Source organism: Sciurus carolinensis, chromosome 8 (genome assembly GCF_902686445.1).
Source record: "Sciurus carolinensis chromosome 8, mSciCar1.2, whole genome shotgun sequence".
NCBI lineage: Eukaryota > Metazoa > Chordata > Mammalia > Rodentia > Sciuridae > Sciurus > Sciurus carolinensis.
Window position 1 is genome coordinate 38556223 of NC_062220.1, and position 22155 is coordinate 38578377.

At 39.4% G+C, this 22155-nt stretch overlaps 1 protein-coding gene across 5 annotated transcripts in view; it reads right to left on the minus strand.

Annotated features, from left to right (window-relative positions):
- Foxp2 (forkhead box P2) overlaps positions 1–15257 on the minus strand; it is a 545442-nt gene extending 530185 nt beyond the window's left edge. For all 5 annotated transcript variants that reach the window (XM_047561345.1, XM_047561344.1, XM_047561343.1 and 2 more), the window contains exon 1: positions 14892–15257. The gene's annotated coding sequence lies outside the window, so the exon portion shown is untranslated. The remainder of the gene's footprint in view (positions 1–14891) is intronic.
- Between the last annotated feature and the right edge of the window lie 6898 nt (positions 15258–22155).

Sequence of the window (22155 nt, forward strand, 5' to 3'; positions counted from 1 at the left end):
GAGACAGTGTCTCCTTCTGGAACAAGGGACAAGTTTACTCAGTCTATTATAAACGATTAGATTTCCTAAACTAGAGGTTTCTCATTTTGGATGCGACATCAACCCAAGCCACTCTGTGGAGCCCATATGGGAACTGGGGGACAAGGGAACCAAAGCAAACAGGAAGGTCATGCTGCCTGCTATACAATGAGTAATAAGGTCCTCTGCTTCTGACCCAGGAGTCTTGTGTCTCTACAAATAGCAGCAAAACAATGTCTAATTTGTTACTTGCAAATAGTATAAAATACCAGGACTTTTACAGTTCTTGAAAATATATGATTCAGCTTAGTCATTTGTAAAATGGGGATAAAACCTCGTTATGAAAGTATTATGAGGATTCAATGAATTAATACATACAAAGTGCTCAGAAAAGTACCTACATTAAAATGTCTGATAAATGTTAACCATTATTATAACGATAATTATGATAAGTTTCAAATGTATATCACTAGCTGAACAACCACATCCAAAGGACTACTGACAAGCTAAGGAATCTACCTCCACCATGAATGGAACAGGCTCAATATTCTGCTCAATATTTTTTTTTAAGTTGAACAGACTCTAAAATGTATTAATAAAAATTATGGATGACACAAATATAACAGATAAAACAATCAGAATTTTTTAAAAGTTGACATGCCAAATAAATGACCTAAAAATACACAAATTTATCCAAGGTACAAATCTTACTTCAAAAATAAACTATTTAAATGGACATTAATTGCAACTTTTATGAAATGAATTACAGTTTGATTAACAATGCAACATGTCTAAAACACTAATTTCCTACAAATGTTGGTCAGGTGACATATTCAGTATGGTATTTAGCTCCAAATAACAACATTTAAAAAAAAAAAAACTTCAGGAAATATTAATATTTAGGCAAACCGGATTTTTAGTAAAGAATAATTAGGGAAACTTGACTTCTTTCAAATGAAAAAGAAAAATGTATTCATAATGATAACTTTCAAATATCTTTTATATGTGAAATGCGGTACAGAAATACATGACAGAACTTGATTGGTTAATCCCAATTAATTCCAATACAAGGTAAGCAAGAATGTTCTATTAAGTAAATTTTTTCAAATTTTGGATATTATGATACGTTTTTCATTCATGAAAGTTTTTGAAAGCCACTTGCTAGGGCTACCAACTGATACTCCCTCCTGCACATTTGGGTATCTGAATTTCTTGTTCATACAACAGCAAACACACAAGTAATTTCTTCATGCTTCTTGAATATTTTCATTCCTATCTTGTCTTCTTATGTTTCTATTCCATTTCAACTAAGCCCCTTCAAACTGACAATTTGTTCTTAAGATTCAATCTTTCTGATTTAACTCTCTGGTTATTCCTTCTTTGTAGAGGCAGCAGTCTATAAGCAATTCAACAGACACTTAGGAAACAACTGCACCTCACCACCCCCACATCTGGCTTAGAAGAATTAGAAATAAATTTTATGATTTCAAATTTCCTTTCAAAATCTAGGATTCTGGAACTCTTCTTACTTATTTTGCCATTTAGAGAAACCAAAGGATGTCCATGGTTGAAGAATGAATACGTGAATGAACACTGTTCAACAACTGATAATGAGCTTCTTTTTTAAGAACTAGCTACCTTGATGGGTCTAAAATCTTTCAATTGGTCCAAAAGATGACAAGGACTACACAGACACAGACAATAAACACCCATCAGAACAAGGAAGAATAAGAGAGGAAGAAAGCAAGAAAGAGACTGGAGGTTGAAGTAAGAATGTGTAGAGAATTATTTACAGCAAATACAAGACAAATCCTTAATCTTAGAAATTATTAACCTGTCTTCATTCCAAACTCCCAAGAAATTATGAGAGGAAAAACCTAATACACTTGCAAAGGCAAAAATGATACATATAGCAATAGGGATTAATCTCAAATACATCTTTATGGTTTAGATAAGAGGTGTCCCTGAAAAGCTCATGTGAGACAATGCAAAAATTTTCAGAGGTGAAATGATTAGATTATGAGAGGTGTAACTTAATCAGATAAGGATTAACTGGGCACTAACTGCAGGCAAGTAGGGTATGGTTGGAGGAAGTAGGTCACTAGGGGTGTGCTTTTGGGGTTTGTATTTTGTCCAAGGTGAGCAGAATTCTCTCTCTCCTTCTCCGTCTCTCTCTGCTTTCTCTCTCTCTACTTCATGGTCGCCATGTTCTGAGTGGCTTCCCTGCACCATGCCCTTCCACTAGGACACTCTGCCTCACTGGGTCCAGAGCTATGGAGTTGACCATCCATGAATTGAGACCATTGAAACCATGAGCCCCAAATAATTTTTCCCCTCCCCTAAGCAGTTATTGAGAGTCTTTTGGTCAGAGTGATGCAAAGCTAACTAAAACAAAAGTTGGAACTGGGAGTGGGGCCCCTGCTGTGACTAACCTGACTGTGTGATTCAGAAGCCATTGGGACTGGTTTGCAAGGAAAGGAATTTTGAAAAATTTGGAGATGCAATCTGGAAAAGCTTTAAAATGCTGTAAGTGGAGCTTAATAGGTGATTCCTGCAGGAGCTCAGAAGATGAAAATCCCAATAGAACTGTGGAGAGTAAGACTGGGATCACGGGGTTTCAGAGGAGAATGACTCTATTGGAAATTGAACTAGAGGCCCAGGTTATTTTACGTCAAAGAAGTTGTCTACATTTTGTCCATGTCAGAGACTTTCTGTGAAGCTGAATTTAAAGGCAATGGACTAATTAGTCTGGCAGAAGGAAATTCAAGGCAGCACAGCATTCAGGCAGTTATATGGATATTGCTGTTGGTTTTTAGTCAGGTTTACTGTGATAATCAGGATTTGAAAGCAAGCAGAAAGATTTGAAAAACATGGAGTTTGGCCAGAAAAAATCTATGTAAAACTAGGGCTAAGGAAGTTCTGTTTTTTAAAGACATTATAGCCACTGATGAGGTACTAAGTACTTTGTGCAGAGACAATAGGAAAGATGATTTTAGAGCTTCTCAAAAGATGGCAAGACAACACCCATTTCAGGCTCAAGGATGTAAAAATAAAAATTTATTTGAGAAGAGACCATGATGGTACATTAATTGCACAATGGGGCTTAGGAAGTTGTTTCACCATGCTTAGCTGTCCAGATGCTCAGAGACTGCTGCAGTCATGGTACTAGGAGACTTGGTTACTTTTCAAGATGGTAGTAGACCTTGGCATCAACCATGTGGTACTGGCCTATAAAAACTGGGATGCTGGAGTTAGTGAGTCTAGAGGCTTCCACTGAGATTTTAAAGGAAGGCTTTGGAGGCCAGGCAAAGTGTAGCAGGGTTGGGGTCCCTATGGTTCCTGAGAGGGTGATGCATGAAGATGTGAGAAGACGACAAAGCTGCAGTGGAGACTCCTAGATTAAGGATGCCAGTACTGTGAGTTATCTGTGAAGGAAAGCTGCAGGGATTGAGAAGAAATAAGCCGAGAGAGAGGCCATGAGGACTGCAAAGAAAAAGACCACAGGGGTGGAGCCTCACAAGCTCTTTGCAGAGAAAATCAGGATGTCGTGTATCCCAGATGTTGGATGTGGCGCCACAGGACTTGTGTGCCCAGCTGGATTTCCATCTTGATTTGGTCCCATTATTCTTTATATGCCCCTATATCTTCTTTGTGGAGTGCAAATGCTTATTCTATGCCATTATATATTGGATAAATGAACTTTATTTTGATCTTTACTCAGCTCAGAAAATGCTTTGAATCTCAGATGAGGTTTTGGACTTGGACTTTGGGGCAATGCTGGAATAGTAAAGACTTTGGGAACTCTTGGAAATGACAAAATGCAGTTTGAATTGTGAGGTGGATATTAGCTTTGAAGGGTCAAGGAGAATGCTATGTTTAGATATGAGGTGTCCCCCAGAGGCTCTTATGAAAGACAATGCAAGAATTTTCAGAGGTGAAATGATTAGATAATGAGAGATATAAGCTTATCTGTATATAAATCCACTAAAATAGATTAACTGTGTGGTAACTGTAGACAGGTAGGGTGCAGCTAGAGGAAGCAGGTCACTGAAAGTGTTACTTTGGAGAGTATATTTTTTCCCTGCTAAGCAAAGCACTCTCTTTCTCTCTGCTTCCTAGTAGTCATGTCCTGGGCTACTTTTCTTTCTGCATCGTGTCCTTTTCGCATGATGTTCTGCCTCACCTTGGGCCCAGAGCTATGGAGTCAGCTGTCTCTGGACTGAGACCTCTAAACCTGTGAGCCAAAATAAACTCTTCCTCCTTGAAGTTGTTCTTGTTGGGCCTTTTCGTCACAGCAATGCAGAGCTAACTAAAACATCATGCTAAGTGAAAAACCCTGACTTCAGAGGCTACATACCACATGAATCTATTTATAAAACAGTCTTAAAAAGATAACTGTAGGGAAAGAAAACAGAATAGTGTATACACAGGAACTAGAAGACAGGAGGAAAGGCTAAGTAAAAGACACATGGAGGAATTTGAGAGATGATGAAACTGTTCTACACCTTAATTGTAGTGGTGATTATGCAACTGTAAGTTTGTTAAAATATGAAGATCTGTAAGCTAAAAAGGGATGAATTTTATTCTATGTTAAATAATCTTTGGTTAAAAAAATAGAAAAAAAGTTTGAAAAAACTCTGTAATGCTCAGTATTTAAAATATGGCTGAGTAACTAATATACCATAATAAAAGTAAACATATTAACACAATTATTTATAGAATGCAGTAATTAATATCTTAAATTCAAATGTCAAATATAAAAGCAGTTTGCTTTTTTACAACATATTTTCACTTTTTCATGAAGTTAAACATGTAAAAAATAAAATTATCCAATCATATTCTATTTTTAAATTATCTTCCTATAAGAAATTTAATTCCAATAATAAAATGTTAATTTTTTCTATTATTTGTGTATCTTATATTTTGTTACTAATTATGATTATATGTTTCCATTTAAAATTTGCTCTTAGACCCAAAAACAAGTCATCTCCAAAAGAAAAAAACAGAACTTCTTTTAATATAGAGTGAGTAAACATGTATTTCACCTTATTTTAGAATTTGGCTTTATTTCAGCTATCAAAATGTTGTCAAGACACAACATATTAGATATTAGTGGAATATCAAACAGAACAGATATGTAAAATCTAATACCAGTTAGAAATAACAAATTACATTGTCTTTTTGCTGTTTGTAGAATGGTCTGAGCAACAGACACAGGATTGGGAATATCATGACATTCTTAATATTACAAATAAAGTGTCACAAAAGAAAAATTTTAAAGTCATACTTTTTTGAAAGTATATGAAACTAAGTTTTTTTTGGACCAGGGATTGAACCTGAGGGTGCTTACCAACTGAGCCACATCCACAGCCCTTTTTCATATTTTATTTTATTTAGAGACAGGGTCTTGCCAAGTTTCTTAGGATCTTGCTAAGTTGCTGAAGTTGGCTTTGAACTCTCGATCATCCTCCCTCAGTCTTCTGAGTGAGCTCCTGGGATTACAGGCGAGTGCCACTGTTCCCAGCAAGAAAATTGAGTTTTAACAGTATTTTATTGGGGATAACATAAAGTCAGTCAAATGAATTTTTAGTTTCGAATAGACATTCTCCATGACATAAGGTAAAGTATCAAAATATGAATATTTGCAAAGTTGTATCACTGCTACAAACTAGTAAGACATTATTCGCTGCCTTCTATTCCCTTTGATTGTGCTGAATTTGCAGAGGGTTGAAGAAGACAACGAAATTGACCAGAGACCCCACACTTCATGGAGTTTGTAGGCTCAGCACTGAACACAGCAGGGTCTGGGGAAGGAAAGCAGTGAGGGACCACCTTGATGAGGCTCTACAAATTTTTGGCAGTTCCAAGGGAAGAAGAAAGATGTCTCATGAGATTTGGGACAAAGTTTCTGATGTAGTGCAATGCATAAAATCTCATTTCCACTTTCTTTAAAACGAACTATAGAAAGCTATGCAGTAATCCTGTAGCTGGGGCTAAGTATCTTTTCTTGTAGTACGATGTACAGCCTGGACCACAGGTGACCAACATTTTACATAGGTCATCAATATGTATGTCTCTGTATGTAAAGTCCATTAAAAGAGTGAACTCTATTTAAAAAAAAAAAAAAAAAAAGTCAGTTTGAAAAACAGCTTATCTAATGCCGCACTATTTTGGGGTTAGTGCCATGAACGCTAAATTTATGACTGAATGTTGGACCAAGGCAAATTTGTGAATGAATTAATATTTATAGAATGGTAGTGACAAGAACCTCAGGTAACAGAATTGCCAGGTGGTTGTTTCTTAATCCTGATGTGATCAACTCCACATGTACTCTACCTTCACCTCTCCTTGTTTCAGCATTTTTGGATAAACAAGGAGGAGGGTGATCTTGTGGGAAAAGAAAATTGGCCCCCAAAAATTCTTAAATTTTAGCTGAGAAGCTGAGCTTCACCAGCAAATTATTATATGTTTTGTTTGCATTAACTGCTTTTTTTTTTTAGAAAGTATCATCCTTTTGCACACATTTGTATGGTAGGGAGGAAACATTTTATAGTTTCATACTTGATTCCATGTACTTTCTCAAATGTTTTAGTTGGAAGTAATCTAAAAGCTAATCCAGTTTCTTTTTAATTTTGGAGGAAATGACTCACCTAAAATCAGACAAAAGTTACAGACAGATGTAATACCAGAATGCAGGCCTCTGCAAACTGAACATGGAAGCTCTGTAGTAAACCAAGTTGACTATTTTTACAATCTGGGATAGTAATTCTTTTCAGAAGTATTCATCCTCATTCTCACTCTAATATATATTATTATCAAAAAAGTTCTTTAATACAAAATGTCCTACTTGCAACAAGGAAAGGGTGCACTGGCACTTGGAATAAGCAGATGGGAGAGATGGAGGGCACTGGGTATCTAAGGGGCAGGGTGAGAGGAGCAAAAGGTGTGCATTAATTTTTTTAGAAGGAAAAAAGAGAGTTCATTATGTATAAAACTGAACTCTGCCTTGCTTTAGAGTTTCTAAAGGGTCCTACGTCTCTGCTGGTATAATAAGATATCAGAATTATTTTCAGACTGGAGGAGGAAGAGGGAAAGAGAAAAATGACACAATAAAAAGGTTAGGAAGAGAGACCTATTCTGCTCCTTCTTCATTATCAATAGAAAACATTATAGATTCCTTTCCATACTCTTTTAAGATGTTTAGAATAAAATGTCAAGTTATTGTAATTTTAAACATGAAACAAGTGCTGAGGGAGATCCATGAAGTATGATGGTTTTAAGAAAATACTTGGGGATTTTTGTGGCATTATATGAAGAGTTGTATTGTTCATTCATGAGTTAGTATTCACAAGCAATTTGAGCAAGCTATAAGTATAGGATTTTAAATTTGGAAAGTTGGAGTTTTCATCAAATCATAAACCTTCAATCTGCTATGTTTAAGGGCATATATTTGGAGGAAAGAGAATAAAAGGGAATTTGTAAACTTTTGTGTTTTCCAATGCAACAAAGTAAAACCATCTAGGTTGGTTACAAAACCCAGAATCTCAAAAGAAACCTTGATTCAATCCATTTCCCTCTATTTTTTACTGCAAATAGTCCCAGAAACATGTGGTTTATCCATGTTGTATTCATGGTATATCCATTAGAAACATTTATATACAGTACTTATGTGATTTATATTAAGATATAGTAATTAATTGTCAATTTAACTTGTGCTAAGCATTATTAAAGCACTGAACTATTGAGTTTGTCTTCCAAACCATAAATATCCACTCCCAACTTTCAAAAGTTAAATATACTACTATTTCCCAGATCAAGAATTAATTTTTTAAAAAAAGCTCTATAAAACTGAGCTGGACATGTCTACCTGAGATGACTCTGCCAATGTAACAGTGAAGAGTTTTTCCAAATGTGAAACGGTATCAAATGGTTATAGGATGAAAAGTAATTTTGATTATGTGAAAAACAAGTTATGCAATGATATAGATGAAAGTAATATCTGGGGCCTCCAATGAGCTATTTATTCTTTCATTCAACATTTATTTATGGAGTTCCTACCACATGCCAGGCACTTTTCTAAGCACTGAGTTAGAATAAAGAAAAAAACAAAATCCCTGGCTCCATGGAATACACATTCTCACTTGGAAACAGAAGAAGAATAAGTAAACTTCTAAAATGTTACTTGATTATGATAGTATAGAGAAAAGTAAAATATGGTAGAGGATATAAAGTATGACTAATAAGGATTTGCTATTTTATACAGCACATTCAGAGGAGGCTTCCCTAATAGGAATACACTAGCTCAGAGATCTGAAGTTAACAGAGATACTTAGGAACAGAGCATTCCAGACAGAGAACAGACAGAAAAGGTCTGAAGTAGGATCAGTTCATCTTACTTTAAGGAATATCAAGAAGGCCAATGTATTTAGAGTAGACTGAATAGTAGGAAAAATAACAAGACTTAGGAGTTTGTATTTTATTCGGAGAGACATTGCAGTTGTTGGAAGGTTTACATAAGACCACTCTATTGTATGAAGAATTGATTGTGGTACCTGCAACAGCTCAGGTAGGAGACAAAGGTGTATTTGACCACATTGGTAGCAGTGGTTTTACATAAACCAAATATATAAATGTAATCCAATACATATAATACACACATAAACCAAATAAATATATACATGTATATGTATACACACACACACACACACACACACACACACACACTTATATAACAAGATGATTTTTGTGTTTCTATTTAACTAAAGGTAGACTCCAAAAGGGAGAAAAAAAAAGACAAAAAGAAAGTGAAGAGTCAGAGAAAGGCTTACAGATAAAGATCATCCAAAACCTGGAACATAAATTTGGGTGAAGTAATAGTGAGGAATAGTTCTGAAAGATGTTGGGGATCATTTTTTAAATGAGATGATTTTATGTCAGTCTACATGTGCTAAGATGCTAAGATATTTGGATTAGCGTACTGCTAAGTTTCTCCTCACTATCTACCAGTGAGAAATGTTAAGCTTTCTCCAAAATATGTCTGCCATTGATTTCTTTTTCTTCCTCTTGAAATACACTTTAAGAAAGTTTGGTTTTTCTTAAGGTTTAAATAAAGTTGCAAAATCATGGTTATGGTTGTATATGTGTACCAAAATGATACAAAGTAAGAATAATGCAGAATGCATTATTCACAGAATATGCTATCAAATAACATAAAAGTTGAGAAGAAAGGGAAAAAAAATGTATACCAGAAAAACGTGAAGTTCTTTCTAGTAGCATCCTTTGTTTGGGGAATTCAAAGTTAATTTCTTTAACCTGTTGAAAAAAAAAAAAACTTGTGACATCCTAATGGTATGATCTTTTAGACTTACTGCAGAAAAATCTCCAAAAGGAACTGCTAAAAAACTTAAATAAATTTTAAACCAACATTATCTTCCATGAAGTATATGTTAAGTCTACCAAGACAGAAATTGAAGGAAATTGAGGAACATTAATAAACTAAAAATACTGAGAGCTTTTAAACCCCTGGGAATTCATTTGCTTCACAGCAACATGCTTTTCAACATTAAATTTAATTCACTCTTGCTAATGAAAATAATTTGCCACAGCAGAAAAGAATGAAGATATCAGTGTCCTATGATATATTTATCAATATAAAGAGAAGGTATGTTCTAGATGTCCTTGGTGGATACTAGAAAGAGGAAAGAGTACAACTGATTAGAAAGCTGAAAGCAAGCTGTAGTTGATCATTGGTCCAAGAAAACACATTTTAGATGTCAAGGAATTCAAAAGGTTTAACCTGGGCTCCCATAGGTGATTTACTGAGAAAATGTGTTTAAATAAAAATTTATATAAAATTTAAATAAACTGAAATATTTTTTTAATCTAAACTGTATGGAGAAAGTTGGAAAATTTAGCAAATATAACACAATTTACAGGGAGCAAAGTTCACCATTACAAAATGAAAAAGTAAAAGTGAATCGTAAGCTACAAATCACCTAAGCACAAGATTGTTTTAAAAATGAAATAAGCATAATGCCAATACACCCCATTTTAGAATATAGATATATTCTGTTAAATTGGCTGCTAGGCAAATATCTGTATGAATAAACACAATACCTAATCACTTCAAGTATAAAACTGAAATTATACTTCTAAAATTAATTAGGCTGATACTTAATAACACTTCATTTGAACATCAGCAAATTACCAAAGCAACTATCTAAAGAAAAAAATAGTTTTAATGAATACTTCTACTGCAAACATCTCACCATATACATATAGGTTGACTTTTTTGGTTTGAATATTACTATTGTTGCACATAATACACAGAAATATTCTCTAAAACCCTCTCTATGGCACCTCAATATTTTAACATTAGCTTCTTAGTCATAATATTTTTTTACATTTTACTAAGCTGATCACCGTTTTGTTTGTTTTGTCTGTAAAATTTGGGGCAGAGAACGTATAAACACACAGGGCAGAAAAAAAAGAGTACAGACAAAAAATATCACATAATGGTAAGACAAGCAAATAAACAAGTGGAAGTGCCCATGTATTTTATCAAGAGAGAATATTTACCAGGAAAGAATTTCTACAGGAAAGAATATACTATGAGTATTTATATAATTCAATAATAATGAATTTTCACATAGCCAATGCTTGCTTAAAAAAAAGAGTAATGGCAATTTTTGACACCCCTTCTAGTGATGTTTAAATGTAAGAGAAAACAAAATGAAAAATAGTTGTGGGGCCCACTTCAAAGTTCTGAAAAACAAATGAAGAAGCTAAAAGTTTGGAAGAAAATCATAAGAAAACAATGAAAATGACCTGATAGGCCTCATAAAATGAACTTATATTATTCAAAGAACTTATATTATTTTGCTTAATAAAGACTATACAAGTGATACAACATTAGTCCAAGTATATTAAGAGATAAATAGTCGAACCTAAGAAAATCTTTCATTGCATTCAAAGAAAGCCAACAGCATGTAAAATTCAAATTAGGCATTAAACTACCTGCAAACCATAAACATTGGGATATGTTTTTCAAAAAGTTTCAAGCACCTGAATTACCATTACAGAAGTCTTAAAAATACAAGCAGCTCTTTCTGGGTTGGATTTGCTCCAATCTGTTGGAACTCTGAATTAAAGGCCACATCAATAAGACTGCTTTCAAAAACCTACACAAATATTAAGATCTCATTGGACCTAATAAAAGGAATAGGCTTTCCTTTGTTAAGGAGCAGTATGAATTTGGGCACTGCTTAGAACATTTTGGGTCCCTTCACTTATCGATAAGAATACTACCATTTATCACAAAGCTTTAAAAATAGTTTGAGTACACCAAAAATTAATATTCAGTAATTGTGATGGAACTGATACCATTCTAAATTCAACGAGGATTTCCAATTTTGTCTGCTAACAGTCATATCAAGAAAACTTCTTAGTGAAGTGTGTCCTAAATCACATTCTTTTCTTACAATCAATGACCTCTTTCTGATTTAATACAGAGAGGCAGAAAACATATAATCACATCCATCATTCTGTTTTCTTTAATCAGTATTATAACTATAGCAGATTTAGCATAAGGTTGTCAACAAAAATAGAATAAGGGTGATAAGGTAGAGCCAACTATAAATCCTATTAAAAATCACAGATAATATCCTTTTTTCGGTAAGTACATTCAGTATCCTTCACATCTTCTCTTGAAATAAAAAATAGTTGGGAAATTTGTTTGACTATGTTCATTACAGTGTTATATGCCCTATAAATCTCTACCAAACCAGTTGTTATTTTGACTATTTAAATATGCTTTTCATAAAGCATAATATAAGCATACCTATAAGCTAATAGGTATGTATTTTTATACTTTTGATATCTTGTCCCTACAAAGAGAATATTACTTCTCATTACAGGTTATCTGTGTAGATAAAAATATCTAATTCCTCCCTATGCAAGATTCCTAGAAAATTTCAAATTTTTAAGCAAAACTATTACACTATCATTGGTGCAAAGAAATAAAACTCCAATAACAGTTTACTCAGACAAAACTAGTTTATAAATCTATTCATATCATAATGTAATTTAAGGCCTCTTCCCACTCCAGAATATGAATTCTATGAAAATGATATCCCAAAGCATAATTTGGGCCATTTTGAAAAAACAATTACAAGGAGTTCAACACTGTTACTTATATATTTTCTCCTTTAATTGCTCCACTTATTATAATACACACCAAAGTGGAATGGTAACGTTTTAATTAGCTATGTATAAAAACTAAAGTATTTATTTTATTTATATTCAAATTGAATGTTAAAAATGATTTCCTGAAGAAACCTTTCATTGTGTGTGCTTAAAAGTGAACTTCAAGCTGATTTTATATTGATTGACTGCCCTCTTCTCTCACTCACCTACAGAGGCATTATCAGGCTTCTAGTAAAGTCAGTAACTTAATTACAATTAAACGTTTCTTTTATTTAATTTTAGAGAACAGAGAAACAGTGGATTTCTTAAGGAAGTATTGAGCTGACCAACCACTGAACGTGGACCAAGTTAAGTAATGGAAGGAAGGAAGGAAGGAAGAAGAAAGGAAGGAAGGACAGACTTTAAAAAACTCTAAAGTGGATATGAAATTTTATGGCCCTAATGATCACAGTGTATATAACCTTATATTCACTGTATGAATGTAGATGCAAATAAATCAAAATTGTAAGTTGTGTTTAACTGCATTAAACAAACACTACATTTAAAAATTCCAGTACACTGAGAATATGCTTATCCATAACTCATAGTGACAGAAAAGATAAACAGATCCTTGACAAAATAAAACATTTGCCTAGGTATGGCAGAATGCAAGCTTGAAGATGAAAATAACTCAAAGTTCATCTTCAATTCAGTTTTGACCTCTGACATAAATTCACTATTAAACATACCACTCCCTGTCTACACTGCTGCCTAACCAAACTATTTGTTAGAAGATGGTGCAAAGACGTGCCTTCCAGGCAAACTTTTGTTTTGTAAAGCAAATCTCCCCCAAATACTTCCAGTTGGAAAATGTCCACCTCAGCTACTTGACACCAGGGCGTCACTTTTTTTCCTTGGGCTTACCTGACACTATGTAACTATTCTTCCAAGTAGACTGTGGGCATGTTGGGAGGTAGATCTTTTTAACACTTCTGAATCCATGACGACTGCAAATATCACACATTACACACTCTCACAGGTCTTTCACCCTCTTCTCCTTCCCGCCCCTTCTGAAACTCACCCAGGCCACTTGGTGCTCTTCATGTTGCCAATGCCTGCCCACCTGGAAGCAACCAGTATTCAGTACTCGAGGAATAATCCTCAAGATCAAGCAACTGACTGGATTTCAACATGTGGTGAGAGAAAATGCGTGTGGGGGGAGGCATATGAGCGTTACAGATAGCAGCTGTCCATTAAGTGGTTTAAATCTGTTGGTTAAAAAGCTGAATAAACAAATACACAGATGGGTTTAGTTCCTTGGGGATTCAGGATTCCGAGGAGCCTCCCAAGATAGCCAGTTCCGCCTCTCTTGATGCATCCTCACGCAAAACGCCCTTTGGTTCCGCTTTCAAATGCTCCACACCTGCACACCGCCTTTCTCTCCCTGTGCCTTCTAATCAAAGTGTCACCCTACGCGCCAGGTGCCCTGAGAGACTTACCTAAGAGAGCTCGTTCAGGACAGTAAGGTAACTTTGCATCCGTGAACTACAGGCCCAAACACCCACAGCAAGTGAGGCCCCACATCGAGGTCAGGGGTCGGGGGAAGTCTGGCCTCAAGGATGGGAAGAGGCGCACCCGCGGCGCGCGCGGCCACCGAGAGGGTTCGGTCCGCGCCACCACCGCAATTGCGCCGCTGCTAGCGCGAAGGGTCTTAGCGACCCTTGCTTTGCCCGAGCGGGCCTTCGCGGATGTACAGGTAAAAGCCAAGGGAGAAGCTCTCGCTTTTTCGGAAAGATGTCTGTGCCCCTCCCACATCCTCTCCCAGAATAGCCTGAGGCACGATTTCACTCCAAACCCACCAAGAGTGAGGAGTCCCGTCCAAAGCGGAATAAAAGTAAAAACCAGGACAGATCCCGGGGGAAGCGGGCAGTGCCAGAGCTTGGACCTGGGAAAGAGCGCGATCAGGGGCAGCAATTGAGATGTAAGGTTGTCCCGAAGAGTCACTAGGGGCCAGGAGTTTCTTGACTGGAGAAACAAGAGTGTCCCCTTGTCCTCTCTTGTTCCTAGAGAAGTACTTTTTGAAATGAACGCCTAAGTACCTAACTTAGGGACGAGAAGCGTGCACTTGCCCAATTGAGTAAATAAAGGTCAGCAGTTGAATCAATAAAGTGAGCGCTTCTAAACCGCCAGATGTTTTTACTGTTGTTTCTCCTCCGGGGTAGGAGGGGGGAAGGGAAGAAGAGGAAAAGACAACAAACAATTAAAAAAAAAAAAAAAGAAGAAGAAGAAGAAGAAGAAGAGTAAACAAACACACATCTGGTGTTTCGACACACATTTTCCCCCAGCCGCGGTCTCTCTGGACCATGCAACATTTTGCTTATTCAAAAGTAAAAATCCCTGAACCAACAGTGAATCTCCCCTTTCTCGACTCCCCCTTCCCCCATTCAAAGCAAAATGCAAAAGAACAACAAGTGGTGATGTCGGGTCCCGAACGCGACCCCGACGCTGAGCCGAAATTTGACACATGTCACACTCGCCTGGTGGCGCGGAGCGCTGGCGCTGGGGCGAAACTTTGCCGCGGCGACGGGAGGAGCGCGGAATAAAGTCGCAGCCCGGCCCGGCGTGGAGGTGGCTGGGACAGGGTGGGGTGCGGAGGTGCAGCGCGCCAGAGTGAGGGCGAAGAAACTTACCGCGACCGAGGACGCAGTGGGCAGCGTCCCAGAAGGTGGCACCCGCGGCTCCCAGGCAGAAGCCCCCAAACAACACACCCACGCGCGAGTCCCGGCAGCTGCTGCCGCGAGTGGGGGGCGCTCCCGGGGGGGCCGGAGGAAGCCACAGCCGGCGGACGCGGCCGCCGCATAAATAACCAGGGCGGGCTCTCGCGGGCGGGCTGAGGGTGGCTCGGGGCTCGAGCCGGGGCGAAGCGGCGGCCGCGGAGCTGCACGCGCCGGCGTGTCTCGCGCTTTCTCGGAGGCTCGCGCTGTCTCGCGCTGCCGCTCCCCCCACCCGGATCTGCGTGCGTGTGTATGTGTGTGTGTGTGTGTGTGTGTGTGTGTGTGTGTATGTGTGTGGGTCTGTGTGTGTATGTGTGCGCTAGCGGGCGCGCGCACCCGGGCGCGCGCGCGTGTTGTTGGCAATGCAAACTGTACACACACTGCGCGCGGAGCCGCCTCTCTTCCAAGGGGCGGGGTGGGGGAAGGGACGCCTCAGAGGATTCTGAAGTATTGCTGGGCCACTTGTTTGTTTTGTCTTACTTTGCGATGTTATTGTTGTCGTTGTTGATCCAAAAAGTGGTTTGGAACCAGCCGGTTAAGATGCCTGTCTCCCCACTCCACCTATCTCACACTGTCCCCCAACTTAAAGGGAGGGAGAAACGCGGGGCACAATATTGTTCGGATTGGCAGTGGAGCCTCCAGACTGACGTCAGGTCCACCTGCTATGTAAACAACTCGCTGGAGAACTTGTTTGTTCTGCGCCCGATCTTCCCCCACCCCCACCCTTCTCCCCACCTCCTGCTCCGCCTCCTCCCGCTCGCCCCAGACGGCGAGTCAGGGAAGGGGGTGGGGAGGGAGGCGAGAACAAAACCGTATGCTGTATTGGCAAAGCCGAGTTGTGTCTGCTGCTTCTTGGCAGTCCCCAAAGTACGTCCTCTCAGCAGACGGAGCTGCTGGCAAATGAAACAGGGGATTCCACGTGAAGTGCAGAAAGCCTCGAAGGGATCCAAAGCCCTTGGTGGCAGGTAGTTAAAGTACAAGGGAGTCAGAAAGGGAGACCCAAGCGTGCGTTAAAACGCTGATTGGCCTTTCTTTTCACGGTGTGCGCCTCTACGGCCCGGGGCGGAGAAAGGCCGAGTGTCTTTCTCACTCTTCATTGTCGTGGCTCCTATCTCACTTGGGCCCAGGAGTTCCTGGGTTTCCTCGTGGTCGCGCAGCCCAGGTCACCGAGGTGGGCTTGGAAGAACGGGGCCACCGACCTGGGACTTTTAGGGTCTGTGGCTTTTGTGACGACCCTAACAGTTACTGGGGGGAGCAAAAGTAACAGGAATGAAAGGAGAGAAGAAGAAATTGCCAGAGCCTGCTCCACACCACTTCAAAGCCGAAGCGCCGGTGTGCGGGATGCGCAGGCCTTGTCTCCAGCATCTGGTCCCTGCTCTTATCTGCGGGGTGTGACGCGACTTGCTGGCCCGCGCAGGACGGTGGGGAATGACAGGGGAGAGGCCGAAGGCGAGGCGGGCCCGTACGGGACGCATGACCAGAATCAGGGTGGGGGTTCTTCTGGAGCCCCTTCCCAACCCTAGCGCTGGGCGGGCGGTCCCTCCCTGCCATCTCCCACCAGCCCCTCCCCAGTCCGCTAGCCCCGGGGCTGCCGACCCTCCGCCCGCCGCGTTCACTGTGCGTCGCCGCCTGAGCCTTTGCTCTGCTCGTAAGTCAGTCGAAAAGCGTGGCTTTCCGAAAGGCGCTGAAACTTTCCTCCAAATCGCTGCAGCCAAGAGGCCGTAGTGAACCGAGCCTGGCCCCGGACTTCTTCCCGACCCTCCTCCCTGGAGAAAAAACGGCTAACTTTAACATCTTGATGGCAGGAGAGGGGGTGGTGGTGTCTGGGGAGACGGATGAGCAGCACCAACTTGCCTTCCGACTCTTCCCTTTTCTCAAAGAGCAGTACGCCCTTTTCTCTAAAGGGCAGACGCGCGCTCACACACACACTTGGCACCAACTCTCCCCTTCAGAACCCTCAGTTCTCCCGGGGAGGAAGCAACCCTGGCACCCACATTTGTAAACACACCGTCAGGTTTTCTAGTGAAACCAATTAAGTCAATAAGCCACGGGGTTGGTCTTAAAAAGGCGGCCCCAGCCAGGAGTACGAGGACCGAGGTAGAGCTAGGCGCTGAATTGCTGTGCTGTTAGCTTTTAAACTCCAGGCAGTCGTTAAGTGCTCTGCTTATGGATTGTTCTCACTCTTTTCCAAATGGTCTTTGCGAAATGCAGGCTGAACTGTGGACAGATGATCCGAATCTTTTTTAAAGGTGGGAACGGAGAGAGGAGGAGGGAGTCGTCATTAATATTAGAAAACGCCAGACCCAAATGGCCCTACCTCGCCCTTCTGAAAGGTGGGGATTATGTTATGTTAAGTAATCTGCGTTTATGCTTCGCTAACAAATCCAAATTAAAACGGACTCTCTGAATTAACCTGAAACTCTTTGGGAAAAGTGGAAGGGCAAATGGCGTAGAAATCCTTGGAAAGCCTAAAAGGTCCCTTTCCTCGGGGTTTGTGAATAAAGGTAACAGAACAGTCAAGAGGTCTACAGCGTCTCACTTCTTTTTCTTCTTCCTCCCCTGCATACTTCGACCCCACTTACTTCCCCTTCTCTCCAGGTGTCCGGAGGAAGTGAGCTAGAAAAGTGGATTACAAAGGAGTCTGGGCCACTGGAAGATAATAAGTTCAAGTTCCTAGAGAGGAGAAAGAGGGTTACTTTCTCAAGACTTGGAGAGGAACGAGTTTAGTTAGCCTTTCACTTTTTTGTACACAAAGACACGTTTTGGTGAAATTCGCAGCCTCTGACGCTTCTTTCCTATGAGTACAAATAGCCAAGTGCCAAGAGGTGCAAAAGGCTATCTCAGTCGGAGGAGCTCATCTTCATAAACTGGCTGCGCACCCTTCCCAGGCGTCTTTGTAAGCGAGATTGAACCCCCAACCCCCTTGTGCCCCCGCTTATCTTCACCCCTTTATCTCTTCCTCGCCTGCTGCGGATCCCTTGGCCACCAACCCTTCCCGACGGGAAGACGCCCTGAGAGTAGAGAAAGCAGGTCCTGCCAGGAGCCGCTGCCCTCGCTGGACCCCTCTGCCACAGCCAATGGGCTGGGCCCGGGTTCGAGAGGTGAAAGTTCAGACCCGGGGCTCGCCGATCGCTCCCCTTCTTCGGTCGCCTCCCTCCCAGCCCCCGCTTCTGGCTATACTGCAGACACAGCCGGCTACCAGGGGCTGCCACGGTGGCACGTAGTTTGTTGATGGGTGGTCATAAAATATATTTATTTGCAATTCCTTGAACTCGCCCACCACCCCCGCCCCAGCATGGCCCGGAACACTGCAGGCTTTGTTCGTCTCGGCTGCTGCTGGAGCCGGCCGGGGTTTAGCGCTCTGTGCTAACAGACTCCAAAAAAGTTCAAGTATAATAATAGGAAAACCGGGTTTCCGCAGCCGAGGAAAACGCTGAAAGGGCAAACAGCGAACGAATAGTTTTCTTTTGCACAAGTCACTGGTCAGCTCACTGGATCACGCCAGCCTTTAAACGAAACACTGCGTATCCGAGAGAGACGGAAAGCCAAATTCTGTCCCTGAAGTCGCCGCGCAGCTCATAGCCACAGCTCAGATCTGCTTTGGAGCACGTGGGTCTGCAAAAGTCATTTAAAGAGGTTCCAGGGAAAAGTTAAACTGGGTTACTGGGTGAATGAGGAGTTTCACCAAGTGGACCTCGAGGCTCCCTCACGAAAATTTATTTGATTTCTAGTTTATTTTACGATGAAACCGCAAATCAACAAAATCCGAAACACTGCTCTTTTGCGGTCCCGAGGAAAGATAAATTCGTTTGAAATGGTATCTGCCAGCGTATCTTGTGCGAAATAAACCACATCAAATGAGACTAACTAAAGCTATTTTGAAGAAAAGCGACGAACGCGAGTGACCGACTAGAAATGTTGGTTTAATGTCAATGATGCTCTGAGGGAACCGCTTGCATTTTTAGTTATTTGTTATAAAAATATGGTTATTCACATACCTAAGTCTGTTTTCTCCAGAACTTTGAGTCTAACAACAACTACATTTTTCTTTTAGAGCCATCTTATCGGTATATTTGTGACTTACGCCTAAATTTTAACTCACTTGTTAGATATCTGGAAGACCACAATTTTAAAAAAATATTTTTCCTTCTAAAGGTACCACTTTCAAAGTTGTATTACTTTAAATAGCCTGTAAGAGAAAATCTTTAAATGTAAGGCAAAATATTTTTTCTTCCACACAGAAAGAGGCACATACCAGGTTCCTATTTTTCACTTCCACTGCAGTTTTCTGAAGATGAGCAAATAAACAGACTCCTTTTACGCCGTCTATCCCCACTCTCCTCTCAGATACATTTAGGAGAAATAGAAAATTCTAATTTCACCGGAGTCAAAACAAGGGTAATATGTGTTACAATGTCAAATTGGATGTAGATGTTGTGAAATTGGTGGAGTTACACCACCATCTGTCGTTAAGCTTCGGGACTACAAAATTTGGGACCTATAATAAATCTTAATGAGCTTTCCCAACTTTTTTTTTTTTTTTTTTTTTAACTCAGACTGTACTTTCCATTGTGTTTTTATAACCTGTGATCTGAATTTACGTGGACCCTGAGGAAACAAGTGTTTGTTCATAAGTCCTCTACTTTTACCAGGATTCTCTACTCTTCAGAAAATAAATACCCCACACTGCCTGTCTGCAGTGTGGAATCACTTGTAGGTTTGCAGATTTCCATAGCCCCTGGCCCCTACCCCTGGCATCTAGTAAGCTGCCAATATGAACAATGGAGACAAAACTTCAGGGACCAGCAGTGTCCTGTAATGAAAAATGATGCCCAGTTCTCTCTTGAGTAAATACACCTAATTTTTTTAGTATATCTAATCTCAAAACATGTAACCACAGCATATCTCTGCTAAGAAGCTGGATGTGAGTGTCAAAAAATGACTGGAAAATAATTATATTAGTTTCTAGTTTGATTCATCGTATTGGAAAGACCAAGAGGGGTTGCTCTGGGATAGAATCTTGCAGGCAAAATAGATTCTATACAAAAGAAGACTTTATCCAAATGAGTATGGAAAAGGGACAATTATTGAACAAAGAATACCAATGTCAAATCAAAACCTCCATCATGGATTGAACACTACATCTTTTTTACACAACACTCCAAAAGTGCAGTATTCCTATATATTATCTATATTTCTAAGTATTTCAAAATATCTCACTGTGTAATGTTGTAACCCTTTGTGTGTTAAGGAATTGGTTACCAAATTTTTATTTTCCAAAAATAAAATGAATTAAACCAAGCTGCAATGGCTTGCTTATATTGATACTAGAATAATAAGTTGAAATATACAAAATTGTCTATATTTGATCTACACAAATGACAATTTCATATGGTTTAAGTTAATAGAGCCCAGATCCTTCTGAGACATAATCTAAGAGTAAGCCTACTTAAATTGGCCAATCCCTGATATTTACTTCTTGCCACACTGATTCAAATATGTAGAACTGCCTGACATAAGAGCCCTTTGACTGCTGTTTCTAACATTCAATTAGAGTTGGTATGACTCAGAATACTATGAAATTTTAGAACTAAAGGAAACTTCAAAATAGTCTAGTCCAGTCGCCACATTTTAAAAATCATAAAGCCAAAGCCCAGACGTGAGAGCAAAATCCCATAGCCAGTTGGTGAAACTTCAATTATCATTAAACTATTTAATATTTCTAAACATATAATCATCCTTCTTTCTCTCATTCCAGAAAAGGCATTTTAGCCACATACTCCCAGGTCTTTGCATTTTCTTCATATCCATCAAAATTGCAGTGGTTCAGTTATAGCAAAGCCTATCATATTTCATTACAATGCTGAAGATGGTTAACTGTCCTGTCCTGCCCGCCTTAGTACATAGGGGGGAAAAAAAGTCTGATGACTTGTTTCTTCAAAAGTCAATTAGCTATAAGATTTTTTTTCAATTATGTAAAGAGGTGTATCACCATTGATTTCCTGTGCTCATCACAGAAAAAACTGATGGTGCTAAAACAAGCCATAGTCTATGATGTTTTTTAAGGTTAATTATCTTCAGGGACTCATTGGAGGAAAAACCCATATCAGCAGCAACTTGCCTTCACTACACTTTAAAGAAATGAAGGCTAGTATAAGGCCACAAGATAAAACACAGCACTGTCTTTTTTAAGCCATGAGTGAAAAAAAAGTATATCAAGATTCTATATCAGTATAGATTTTTGTTTTGGTTGAATACCATATGACATCTTTAACCAGTGTAGTATGCCCCAAAAATACACTGAAGTGGTTAATTGTAAAAAACTACATAAAATTTCAGTTATTTGCCCACTTCTCCTTCCCCTTTGCTCCTCCTCATTCTTACTCTCCTTTGTATTTCTTTCTCCCCCTCTTCTCCTCCTTCTTTTTTCTCTTTTGGCCATGATTTTTGTCACTACTTTCACAATGACAACTTCCAAAATTTTCCCACATATATTTCTTACCCAAACACCATGTCTGTCTTTTTAATTGTTTATTAATAGCACCATCAGAATTGTGTAGAGGTACCAGCTTGCTCCATTTTCTTCTTAGCCAGCTATATATTTTTTAAAAAAAATTTTAGTTGTAGATGGACACAATACCTTATTTTATTTATTTATTTTTATGTGGTGCTGAGGATCGAACCCAGTGCCTTACAGATATTAGGCACGAGTTCTACCACTGAGCTACAACCCCAGACCCAAGGTAGCTACATTTTATTAACTGTTGATGATAACTTAATCCACTGAATCCTTAAAGCCAAAAAGACCTAAGTCCCTCCCTCCACCTTCTCATATCCAAACAACTTTAGACTTTGTGTATTCTTATCTATTAAGTTTTGCATTACCCCCTTCCATCTATCCCCAGAGTTGCTGCCTTACTTTGATCCTTCACAATTTCTTACTCATTCTTGATAACTTTCCAGTCACCTTCCCTATATTCTCTTTTTGTTCTAGTGCATCCCCCTTATTACTATCTAAAACACATGGCATCTAGAATCTGACAAAGGTCTCCTACAGCCAATGAAATAAAATCTTAATTTTTTTGGCTGCCACAACAAATATACATAGCAAGTAGATGTTTAAAAAGTCAATTTTTGAAATGACTGTCTGAAGATCATACCCCCAATTATATTTTAGATG